Below are 14135 nucleotides of genomic sequence, written 5' to 3' on the forward strand. Positions count from 1 at the left end.
AAGGTTATTAATGTCTATAATTTTACTTTCATACCTTCCTTAAATGCAAGAAAATTGATAATGTCCCTATCATCTTCAAAGATGTCCCAATTGTGCACATTGTCAAGAACTATCAGCCTATTTTTCATTTTTACTTGTGTGATATCATCATAGGGAATATTACCTTCCCTGACTACCAAATTAGCCAAAAAATTGCAAGAACATTTTTAGATTTTTCTATCCAAGTTATGTTAAATGCATCAAAAAGTTCAATGGTATCGCATACCTCATTCTTATATTGTTTCATTGTATTCTTTTTTGTAGATAATTTATTTCTAACTTGGAAAAAAATTAGATAAAAATCACCAAAAACATTTAAACTTTTAAATCCATGCTCATTTTCCATCCGCAATCCTAACAAGGAGGCCTCATACTCAACTATGTTATTAGTACACTCAAAAGAAAACAAGAATGAATATTTGAATGTTTTAACTTTAGGAGAAACAAATACTATACCTACACCATTACCTTCTTAGGAACATGAGCCATCAAAATTCATCCTTCATACTTTATTGTGATCTATGGCTACACATTCACTAATTGGATCCACTTTTTGTAAGGCTTCCTTAGTGATACTTGCTTCAAAATTGTCTATATCTATATGGAAAAAATAAGTCATTTTATCTGGGTTGATCTATCTTCTACCAAATATGTTAACCTAGGTTCTATATCTATCCTGATATTCCTACCATTTATTGGGATAGTTGCATAAGATAAATCTAATTGAATATTATATCCTACCAAATTAGACCATTGTCTAGACAAAAGCATACCATACATAGAAGGAAACTCCACTACTGTAATATTAGTCTTATAAACCTCTTTAGGACAATAAGGAAATCTAAAATAAATATCTTTTATAACTCCCACAATAGGGACAAATATGCTATCCATAGAATAACATTTACCATAAGGAATATCAACATCTAGATTTAAACTTTTCATCACATCAATAGGCATAATATTTATAGCTACTTCTAAATCAATCATGTAATTTTTTACCAATTTATCATTTATGATCAGAGTTAAATAACATGGATTGACTTGAGTAGGATCCTTATTAACAATATTTCCTAGATATATTTCATTTATCTTTTGAGCATCTTCCTTTTCTTCTTTATGATTTTCTACTTCAGATATCAATTTTAATGCCTTATTTCTATAATCTAGGAGCTTCATAATTTTCAACAACGAAATAGAGCCTTTTACCTGAGATAAAGCTTGAGCTATGAAGGAATTGGAGCTATGAGAGTTCTTACCACCAATATGCTTGTCATTTTTTATCTTTATAAGTTTTGGTTTCTTCTCCTTTTTATTAATATTTTGATCCTTACTTTGATTAATTTAGCACCAATCTTGGAAAACATCCTTCCCCTTTTTCTATGTTCTTTATTAATCTCTCAATTCCTCAACTTATTGTTGCTTCTTATCTACTCCATTGTTGCAATAATATAAGCTTCTTTCTCTTCCTTAATCAAATTTCTAATTCATGAGACTTCTTCATCATCTAAAAATACCTCTTGTTTCATTCGATACCTTCCATTTGTTTAATTTTTTGTGTAGTCAACCTGTAATGATTCTTCACCCCAACATGGTCCACTTAATATCATATTACATCTAGGTTTTTCATCATTGTCATTATTTTTCTCATTCCAAATATTTTGAGCAATCATACATTGGTCTGCCACATGAGGTACTAGGAAAACATCACACCAAAGCTTATTATCAACAAAATGATTAGTCCTTTTAAGAGGGTCTCGAGTTTTCTTGGTGTTTGTTGGTTTACCATCATTCTAATTATGGGAAATCCTAATAGCAATTTTCCAATTGATAGGTCCCACTCCAAATCAATGTGAACCTCTATAATTCTGGCTTTGCATAAACAAGGCTAGTAGGCCTATACCTCACATCCTAGAGGCTTTTTAGAGTAGATAATTTGTGAGATTTAAGAGTTTTAAGAATATAAAATTTTGATAAATATTTTTTGGTGTAATAAATGTATAATGGGTTTGATGACCTTTGTCACTTGGATGTATGTCCTTTCTATAATCAACATGAAGATTCAAAAACAATAATCAAAGACTAGTGCCTTAATTGATGGATTCTTTATCATTATTCTATTAATCATTCAAAATGTTTAAAGTAACCCTTAGAGACAAATAAAAAATCCCTTCAAGATAAATTATGCCACTTTAATGATGTATGAATTTTTTAATACTTTAAGTATATCTCAATACTAAGTCTTATTGAATTTAACTACCCTAAAGAGACCAATAAGACAATAAAATAGATTGATCAATCAATAACATATTATTGTGTTATAAATATTGAAATAACTTACTACATTCAGTCAAATGAACAATAAATTAAAGAAAACTTGGGATTTGATCTGAGGAAACAAAATGTATGAGATAGAAATGATATCACCAAAAGATCAATCGAGCACACAAAATCCTTGTATTGAACGTGAAATCTTTCACCAAAAATACATGTGTTTCTAGTACATATTGATAACATAATCTGAAGTAGACAAAAAGGATTGACATTCTCTATAAAATATGTGTGGAAAAATATATGATGATGATATACATCCAAATTCGGTCCTTATAATTATGGACATCATTTTTTTAACAAAATGAAAAGATGTGACCCTTTGTTTACAAAATTTATCCTAACCAGCCAACTAATAACAACTATCAATTAAGAAAAACAAGTTCATAAGAGAAAAATATTCATTTAGATGAATAATGTGAATTTTTCAATAAAATCATTTCATTATTTCATGTGCTCCTAATATTTTTCATCTGTAAGAAATTTTGCATCAAAGATCACCTCATGAGCTATAGAGTATAGCATTCACAAACTTAATATTTGTGGTAAACTTTCATCCTATCACTATCATACATAGAGATACACAAATGCTCGTTGTCTATCACTATGTTCATATTTCTCCAAGTTTGATCTGTGGTCAAATTCAATCTATCACTATAGGCAATAGTTATCCCTATTGACAATCATATTCATTTATTTTTGTAGCATATAGTGATCAACTATTCTTATTTATAATCGATGCAACATAAGCTCTTTTTCTTAACTTGATCACTCTATGATATAATTATATCACCCACTTCACTGCTAATTTCCAAAACCAAGTCCTCATTTCTTTGGCCATCAATGATCACTAAAGGTCATAGCGATATACTTCTTTTTATCGCTCATTGTCATATTTGTCTTCTCTGCATCACGATGAACTTAATCACTATATGTTATAGTGATATCTAACCTAACTTTAAAAATGCCCTTTTTGTTATCACTATGACATACACTGATACTAGATGCTCCATCACTATAGCTTTAGAGAGATATGAAAAAATCACATATCTCATAGAATGTCAAGAAAATCAAAAGAAGGATCCATTGATAGGGATTGTCATGTGATGAGTAAGCCCTAGGAATGCATTTTGAGATAGGCACCTTTGATTTAGATGGTAAATTATGATTTCATGTAAACAAAAAGGAAATACATTAAGTGATTCTTTTATTTGATCACAACCATATAATCAACTTAAGCTATGATGATAAAAATTAATTTGCAATAAGAAAAATAAGTCAATAAGATCCACTATAATCAAAGAAAAAAAAAGGTTGAAAATATTTATAAAATATTAAGCTCCACCACACCTCTTGTAATAGGGTCAATTGCTATGTTAGGATTTTGACACTTTATTCATTGAGGTATGGTTATTTGACACTACTTCTCTCAATCTATATGTGTCTAGAAAAATATTTGCAAGGTTCTCAATGAGAGAGGAACCTTAGACCTTTAATTCATCTATCCAAGCATGGCTAACTTGACCAAATTGCCTCTCTTTTTGTAGGTTGAGCAATAAGTTCTTTTTCTCCTCTACACTTGGGTTAAGTGTACTTGTAGAGGTGTTTCCAAGTGTAGCTTTGAAGTAATCCATTTGTTCTCTATTTGAGGATTTTAGTACTTCCTTCTTCAACCTTAACTCGTCCAATTTGTCTTCAATCTTTTCATTTTTTGATTTCCATATGTATATTAACCCTAGAATCACACAATGGAATGTCCATGTAAACCATTCTAATCTAAAACTAATTAAGATTTAACTCATGAAATTTTTCCTCCTTTTAAGGTTCTACAATTTCTGCTAGCATGTGTTCAATAGAAGAATGTATTTCAAATGCTGCTAGAGTCTTATACTTCTTTTCCTTCTTTGACATTGGCTAAGATTGAGTCACATGTATAGTAAAGTCTAGATGGAGAAATTTCCTCACATCTCCTCTTCTTTCTATCAATAGTCTCTTCCAACCAAGACTTAACTAAAAGCATGTTGAGTGTTGATTATAGGGTTGTTGGATCAAAGATATTCCTTGCAACTAGGGGTGTCACCTTGCTTTGACTAGAAACTAGAAAGGCAATTTCTTTAGTAAAAAAAAGGGATAGAGTATCACATTGATAAGATGCTTTCTACTCCTAACCATCAAGAGGCTTATTGTCACTATCAAGGTTGATGACTAGCACAGGGGAGCTATCCTTGATTATTGATTTTTTCTTCTCCTTATCTTTATCTTTCACTACCTCTTTATCTCCAATTTTTCTACTATTTGGCAAAGATCCCTTTCCTTTGGTTGAAGGGACTTGTACATTCTTCTTAAGAGTTTGATCTCCCCCTCCACCAATAGATTGTGTTGGTTTAGTTGATGTTGATGTAGTAGAAGTAGTGGAAGTATTAGTTAATGATTGAGTTGTTCTAGATGCTACTCTACTAGCAAAACTTATGTCTCCAGTTCTCTTTCTTCTCACTCTAGTCCACTTTACCCATTTGCTTTTCCTCTTGATGATACCACTCATGAGTACCTCCATTGTATTAGTAATAGGACCATCAAGAAGAATTGACACTATAGGAGTGTTCTTGATTTTCTCATAAGTTGAGGGCCTCATATAAGATCCATCATCTATGAGATCACAAGCATTAATAGTGTCATTATATAACTTTATCTCATCAAGTGTCAACCTAGATCAATACCTCTATCTGGTTTGGTACTCCTTATGACATTTGGCCTAATAATCTTCAATATATGGAACATTCCTATAAGCATAACTAATTTTTGAGCATATTGTGGTCTTGTAACTTCAAAATCAATCAACTTAATTATGTTCTCAAAGGCCTTGACTAAATTCTAGGCATTAGATCTTGAGGCACAAGAATAAGGTCTTATTACAATTGGAAATGGAGTCCCAACTATCTTCTTCAAATAAGAACATAATGTGTTCACTTCTAGTATTTGTCTACATAACTCAACAAGAACTACCTTATCTTCAAGATATCTAGGTAGTCTCTTCAAGAAGCCATCAAATGCACCAATCCTCAGGTAGGAGAAAGATGGAAATTGAATGAAGCAACATCTAAACTAGTTGACTACTAATAGAGCTCTTGGTGAAAACCTTCATTTAGGGAACCGTTACAATTCCCAACATAGCCTCATTGTAAAGGCATCATTTACCTTGAGTTATTCTTCAGATCTCCTCTGAAATTGTAGGTGAGCATAGAATTCATATACCTTGGTTTTCTCATTAAAGTCTTCAATACAAGGTAGACTAGACCATATATGATGTGTGGCTAAGGTATACATTAAATATGATTACATGAAGAATTTCTTAAACACCTTGGTAGAATTTATCTAGGAGGCAAACTCTTCACATATAATTTGAGCCCAGTCAATTTGTAGTCCTTTAGCACATATGGTCTAGACCAAGTAGAAATGATACTTAATGAAGTCCAAGATCTCTTCCTTAACTTTTAGTCTCAGAAATAGTGCCAAGATATCCAAGATTTCCTTCTTCAAATTGGTTCCAAAGAGAGTCTTTTGCATTTTTTTGTTTTTCCCTCGATGAGTCTAAAACCATGTTTTCTACATATCTTCTCTCCTCAAAGTCTTTTTCTCATTAAACTTTGATGTAGATGATGAAAGATCAATGTCACAATACTCTTCCCTTATTGGAATCATGAAGGAATATTACATCAAATCCTTGTTCATAGAAAGTAGAATAGATTAATTAGGCAAGAAAATTTTCTTTGTCTCTAGATTATATCTATCAATGCATTCCTTCACCAATCACTAGTAAAATAATAATAACATATTATTAAATAAAATACAAAAAATTGTAGATATATGACCAATTTTGATCATGTGACCATTTTTAGTTTATTTTCATTAATTAATTTGAAAACCAAATTTTTGAGTGAACTATTTTAATCATTTATTTGTTCATTGATTGGGTTGTTTATTATTGTTTTCTAGTAGTTTATTCGGTAATTTTGATAGTATATTTGGTAGTTTATTTGGTATTTGTTTCACTAGTATATTCGATAGTATATTCAATAGACTATTTGGTAGTATATTTGGTAGTACATGTGGCAATTTATTTAATCACTAGTTTAATCATATTAAGGCATGATGGAATCAAACCACCATCCTTCGACTTGTAAAGTGGGTGTTCTTCCATTGAGCTAGTACCCTTTAAATGATGTAACACTAGTCTTGGTCCTACCTCATATTTCTCCAGGGTCTCCTTAGGCCATTCTCCTAACCTAAGAGTCTTTCTTATTATCTGTATTCTCCTTAGGATCCTATATATGAGATCCTACTTCCTTCAACTAGTGAACACCAATTAGAAAGAAAATAACTCCACATACCACTTTCTAGTTTTACATTAGCCCTTCTAGCTTCCTCTTCACCAATTCCAAAATCTACTCCATCATGATTAGGAGGCACCCCATAAAGAGATGTAGAGTTCTAGGAGGTCATTAGGATCCATTCCAAAACCTACAACCATATTTTGCATTTGAATCCTAATCAAGTTCCAAGAAACACAATAGTTTCTTCCCAAATAGGGCTAAAAGAAATCAAGCCTACTTTTGGCGAAAAAACCCTAATAACTTGAAAAAGTCCTTAATAAGGAAGGAAATTAAATCTTTATCTAGAAATCCTTTTCAAAGACCTAAATTATTGTCAAGATATGATTTGGCTTCCAAACTATCCATCCAACACAACCTACAAGCATGCCTAAAAATAAGGGTTCAAGGCTTTCAAAGCTTGTCTAACAAGAACCTAGTTTTCCCCTCCAAGAATCCTTCACAAAAACTTCCCATTGAACTTGGAAGCTATCATTCCTTTGATCCATCTTATCTCCTTTCCAACTCACTGTGATCCCTAGCCATATAACTATGGTTTTCCTAGGGCGTCACCTTAAAAATAATTTTCTTTCTTTCTAAGGCCCATCCTTCACTATAAATATGTACATGGAGTCACCTCCCTAATCTCAAAAGCCTATGTAGGTGTCACAATGGGAAGAGGACATATGACCTTATCTTCACCAGTTGCCTGGTTCATACCAATGAACTGAGAAAAAACAAAATAATATACAAAACTAACTAAAAGACTACAAAATCAAAACCCAACACCACATAGATTCTTGAAATGAAATAATCTATCACTTTCATTGGTTACAACATTTAATTAAATCCATTGAAACACCAAATGCTTAGAAAAATAAAAATTGAGATTGTTCTTGTTGTTGTCCAGTCTGTACACACACCTCAATAATTAAGCCAACCCCTTGATCAGGTTAATCATAGCCTTAAATAGTTAACCAAGGCTGAAAACCAATGGTTTTAGATAGTTATGAAACCCATTACTCAAAGTTTCTTCATGCAACAAATGTTGTTAATGTTGTCAATGACAACATTGACAACTTTTTGACAACTAATTTTACATCTTTTTTCGATTTGCTATCCAAACTTGATGATAAGTCCAAAAAAATTCATCAAATGCCTACCTAAGGTTTTTAAACATTGAAAAAGTACCTCAATTCCCTTGCTTGGCCAATTTACCACCAAAATCACAAAAAAATCCTATTTGACCTAATATGGGCATACTTGCAACTAAGTTCCTTAAGGACCTATTAAGGCTTCCTACTCTAATGCATCTCACATTAGGACTAGGTTAGTGCCCTTATTACACTAGTGGTATGGCTAGGAAAAATACAATCCAAAACAACTTAGGAACCCTAGGTCTTCCAAAATCCCTAACTAGGTGCTCCTACACCATTAGAGAATAGTGATGTTATTAAATGCATAATATAAAAATTAAGAGAAATTCCATGATTTTCTTCTCTTTATCATGTGCATGTGTATTCACAATATATTTTAATATATTATCTTTAGAATCTTGAACAATCTTATCTTCTTCTTAAATAATAGAAACAATTACCAATGGTTTAATTTTTAGTAGAATGGATAACCATGAATCAAGATGGGATCTAGGACTATTTATGGTATTTTGTTCCTACACATGGTAAGAAAACTAAATTATTCTCTAAATTTTTTTGGAATTCATATGCACTTTCTTGTTCTGAATTGAAATTTATAAATTGGTCTCTCTTGAAATAGATAAAGACTTTAGTAGTGTTCTTTTATATACTTTGAAGATGATAAAGACATGTAGTACATAGAACTAAAACAGTCTCTTTCCAACTTGCATCATTTATAGCTTGGAAAGATTTTGTTAGTTTTAAAAATCAAATCATCTAATTTAATGTTGATCAATATAGAGAGAAATCTTAAAAGGGACTAATTACAATAAAGTATAATACATTTCTCATTTCACTTATCTTTAGGCAACAAGAGCATATTCACAAGACATAATAAAAACAAAAAAGACACTGGTAAATAAGTTGAACTACATATATGAGAGAACCACATACCTAAGAGAAAAACATAGTTCAAAAGTTAACATTATCAATTAAACCAAATTAGAACATATGAAAAAGTTATTGTTGTTATAAAAAGAAAATAGTTAATCATACATTGTAGAATACCTAGGAGAAGGTAAAACAATTCATGAAACCAAATTTTGTGCAAGGAGATTATTAGACATTATAAAAGTGATATAATTATAAAAATTCTAGTCACAGAGTCAACAATGTAATATAAACAAGAGAAAAGGTTATAATGCAATGTTTTTAACATATTTCATGTACCATGTTATCTAGAAATCCAATCATTTAACATAGTTACAAGTAAATTCTATTTTTTTTAGGGAGCTTATTTACTCTTGCCTCAAAAGAATAGAGATTATTTATAGAACATTGTAAGCTTTCATAGCCAAAAGACAAGGCTAATAAAGGGCATTTAAAGTTCATCAATTAGTTAGACATTTTCAAATTAATTTAAAATGTGGTGATCTTACCTATGGTAAAATATATGTATATTTAGTGGCAATACCCTCAATGCTAACTATGGTTCCAAGGAATGGAGAAAGGAGCTCATGGTGAGTAAGCTTGTGCAAGCCAAAATTTCCTTCAAATCCAACTTGAATTTGTTAACCAACCTATAGATAGTGATATTGCTATCAGGATTTAACTATGCAATTTTTGAGTCAAACTCATTGACCCATATATCATAAGTAGTGATTCACACATTAATCCATCTCTTATGAGAATAAATGTAATACTTAACACTCATTGGACCTAGGTGATTCTCATAGAGTTGAAGCACCAAGACATCCTGAGAGATCACCCATGATATATGGGTCAATGATTTTGATTCAAATACTACATAGTTAAATCATGATAGCAATATCACAATTTGACTTGCTGTGGAAAATATCTTCTACTTATCAACTTGTAGATACTTAAGATTCACATTTATTATCACCTCCCCCTATACATCAGATATGTATGAACATATTCATTGGGATTCCTTATTATTCTACAAGGTAATTTATGGATATAACGTCTTATATTAGCCATGTCTATATGAGCAGGAAATGGAGACCCTAAATGATCATGCCTCTGATCTTTTTGATGTACACACCTTTCTCCACCTACAAAATATCATCACATTATATGACTAAAGCATGACCAATAAGGTAATTAATAATATGTGATTACCCTAATATTATCGAAATAAGAGGTGAATTATCTACCTTTTACAAGTGATAATGTTCATAGGTATATACAAAGCTCCAGAATGAACTATACCCACCCCTAACACCTGCACTCAATTTGTGATTTTGATATCAAGATTTAGGTGTGTAGTTTTTGAGTCAAACTCATTGACCTATAGGCCTACCTTATCTCTTTCATTCAATCTCAACTAATACACAACCCTACCTACTATTCACAATATACCTAAGGGAAATTATCCTAAAGGAGGTTACTAATGAGGACTTCAAAAATCTTACATCCCCCAATAAGAAATCACTTAATTTACCAAGATACCTATTACCACCCAACAATCTTTCATACATCAAGAATATAGAACATTCCCTTCAAATTATAGTAATTATATAGTGTTGTTTCCACACCACTCTTTCACCAAGGTTGAAATATTTGTCCTTCAAATTCCACTCATTATAATTGGCACTCTTTACTATTTGTACTATCAAAGATTTTTTGTCAAACAAGTACTAGCTCATTTCATAGCCTATAGCTTCATTTTGGAAATCCTCAAAAATGTAGCATATAATAGTAACTAATTTAGACATTAGTAGAGATGTCCCCCCACCCCCCACCCTCCCCTTCATGTTAACCAACCAAAAGTGATAAAACTCACAAAGAGGTATGGTTTCTCTAAAGACTAATAATTATAGACAAGAACTTGGAAACTTGATACAAATTTCCAGATCAAATTGAGTACATTATTTAAGAAGGGTTAACACTTCTAGAAAGAATTATTGTAGAGAATAAAGAGATGATTTTCTAAGATAAAAAAAAATTAGATCAAATTGAGTACAATATATAGGAGGGGATGAGACTTCTAGAAGGTAGAAAGAATTTCCACAGACTAAAGAGAATATTTGCTAAAAAAATATAAGTTCACAAAAAGATGCCTTCTCTCTAGTCCCCAATTACTACCAGGAAAGGATTAAGATTTATATTCATGGGATATTCATTTGTCAGTAATCATACAATAACTAAATCTACAACTACCAAATCTTCAATGAAAATCCATCTTTCACATCCTTTTATCATTAGTGTCCCAAATCCATTACAATTTTTATTTCAATAAATTCTACGATATATTTTTTACATTAAGTATTTTTTTCAAATATAGCCTATTGTAAATACAATATCTTGGAATTCCAAATTTTTTAAAATAAGATTGCAAATGGAATTTATGATACAAAAATTAGTTAAATAACTTTAAATTGGTCATTTACCAATGTATTTCTATACAGTCTTTGCCTTTGCAAAATATTTTTTGTCAAGCTTCTCCAAAGGTGTTGTCTTCAAAAGAAATAATGTTGTTGCATGCTCACAAAAGCTACCACCATTTTTAAACTATGATATTGTAATTCATTCTTTAACCTTTCAAGACTCAACCTCTGCAATGTGAGTAAAAAATGGTCAACATGAATATATAAATGCAACTTTAACAGACATAGAAAAAGAATGGTAGGTCCCTCTTCATCACTAGAATATATACTCAACTACACATTCATGAATCACAATTAACTTTTGAACTAGAAAATTTAACTAAAGATGAATCCAAACTAAATAAGAAATAGTTACCTTCTTATCCTTTGGTGTGTTTAATTCATCAAATTCAAGAGGTTCTCTAATGGTATCATTGCTAGCAGAAATGCATCTCTTCTCTCCACATTCAATGGTTATTATGGAAGTGGATTCAGAAGTGATTTATTTGTCATTACAGCTATCATTATCCTCTCCCATGGACAATTTGGTTTCCTCCATCTTCGTCTCCATATTAGGTTCTTGATGCAGAAAATATTAAAGAACCCTAACATCTGCATGCAACAAGAACCTATCTCTAAATGCATGGATTTGAGGCTCAAGAAGAGTCTTCCTTTTACCATCTCAAACCCAAAACATTAGTTAGAAAACATGCCAACACATTGTGTTCTTACTTTACCTAAGTATGGGTTCTTCATTTTGAACATACTCCACAAATCATCAAGATTGTGGATAGCTTTTCCTTTTTGAACCATCACATACACTGCATATAACTTAAATACAACAATGATAAACTTTATAAACCAAAAATTCTCCATATCTACACTCTTCCTTCTCCAGCCTAGAAACTTGATCTACATGGTTATTGGGCTCTTTCATTGATGCCACCACCTTTTACTTGGGCATTAATTTTTCTCATACCCAAGCCCTCTCTTCCCATTATTGGCTGCAAACTTGAAGAAGTTCTACAATGACCCATTGTCATTTTTGGGTTAGAGTGAAGAGATTGTCATCCTCACTATCATCATAATGGTTGGGGTGCCTTTATTCATCACCAAAGGAATGAATTTCTATACAAACTCTGGTTACCAAACAATACAAGTTCTTGTTACTCCTCAAGGCCAAATTCAAGTGCATCAAGGAGCATAGATGATATATCTTTTTGAGATGTGATTTTAGATGAGGTGATTAGGTTGCCCAATTTTGATCAAGCAACAATCATAATTGAAGAGATGAGAATTGTTTAGGAAGCCCCACAATGAAAGTAGACATGAGAAATGATGAGAAGTGTGTATAAGAAAAAGCAAGTTTTGCATAGATAAAAGACATATTTTATGATTCTTTTAGTCTCCTTGAGATGATTAAAGACAATTCCATCATTGAAAAACTTACCACTATTGTTGAAAAAATAAAGGATGAAGACCTAGACACTAGCATGAAACTTTTATAATGGTCTAAAAGGAAATTTCACACAAAAGTAATTGAGAAGATATCTACTACTATTGCACTAAGAAGGGTTGATTTAGAAACCAAAATGGAGAGTGTAAAGAAGGTATTAGAGAATATTTTCTCTCTATACACTAAGTTATGTGATGTGAATATTTTCACACAAGAAGATCAAAGCATTATTGACCAACTACAATGAAATTTAAAAACCATAGGTACTACTCTTAAGTTATCTCCTAGTCAAAGCTAGGCTCATTTTCAAACATTATTGTCCACACAAGGTACGCTTGTCAAGCTAAAAGCACAAGATAAAAATATTTGAGCTAATTTGATAAGTATTCACTCCATGTTGACCCCACACATGGAAGTGTTGCATAAGGAACTAGACTATGCTAAGACATTGATGAAGAAAGACAATCACCTTTTAACTCATGGTGGCTTAGTTGACCTTGTTGTCTAGCTAGACATTCAATATTAATCTCTAGAGGTAGCATGCAACAATTGGGATGTAGCCCTGAAGATTATGATGGAGATCCATAAATCATTTATGGATAAACACACTATCAGTCTACCACCCATGACATAAGTGTCAAAAAAGGGGGATTATGAAGTTTTTTGATAAAGGGATAATGAGGTTTTGAGTAAGGGGTAGTAATAATTTACAAATAGGGAACAACCAATCTACTTAGTAGGAGTATCAGATTTAGATACAAAAATGAAATATTTACTCAAGGGGGGTAATGGAGAAATAAGGTATGATAGGTAGTCATCAATTTTGCAAAAAGTTTACATTTTAAAATTGTGTATGAGAGTTGAGTCATAGATATATATTTTTTGAGTTATGCTCATCATAAGGATTGTATATGCACGACAATATGTTTTTACCACTAAAATCAAAGGGGGATATTGTTAATCTTAGTTTTCTTTTGACAAGCCAATGACAAAATATTTAGTCATTATCTAACAGTATTAAAGTGCACATTGAGTGATCAGAGTGAGCCAATTAATCAGTGTAAGCTGAATGATCAAAGCATGTTGAGCATTAGTTTTCAAACAATACATAACAAGAAATATACCTAGTATGTGCTGAGTAATTCATGGGTCAAGCATACTTTACATGCTGAGTGATTCAAGAGTTGAGTAAATAGTGTATGTTGAGCCATTTAGAAGCTAAGTTACAACATTGAGAATGTAGTGATCAATGAGTAGTAGAGCCTTTAGATGCTAAGTGAACAAGTTTGGACATAGTTATTTGTAATGGTACAAACTTCTATGTAAACTATTTTAGAGCTAACTTAATCATTTTTTTAATGATTCTAGAAGATATGTATGGAGGTATATTATAAATCAAAATGGTTCAACCTTAGCA

The sequence above is a fragment of the Cupressus sempervirens genome, chromosome 11, assembly GCF_028749045.1.
Source record: "Cupressus sempervirens isolate cs-2001-9-10 chromosome 11, ASM2874904v1, whole genome shotgun sequence".
Lineage (NCBI taxonomy): Eukaryota > Viridiplantae > Streptophyta > Pinopsida > Cupressales > Cupressaceae > Cupressus > Cupressus sempervirens.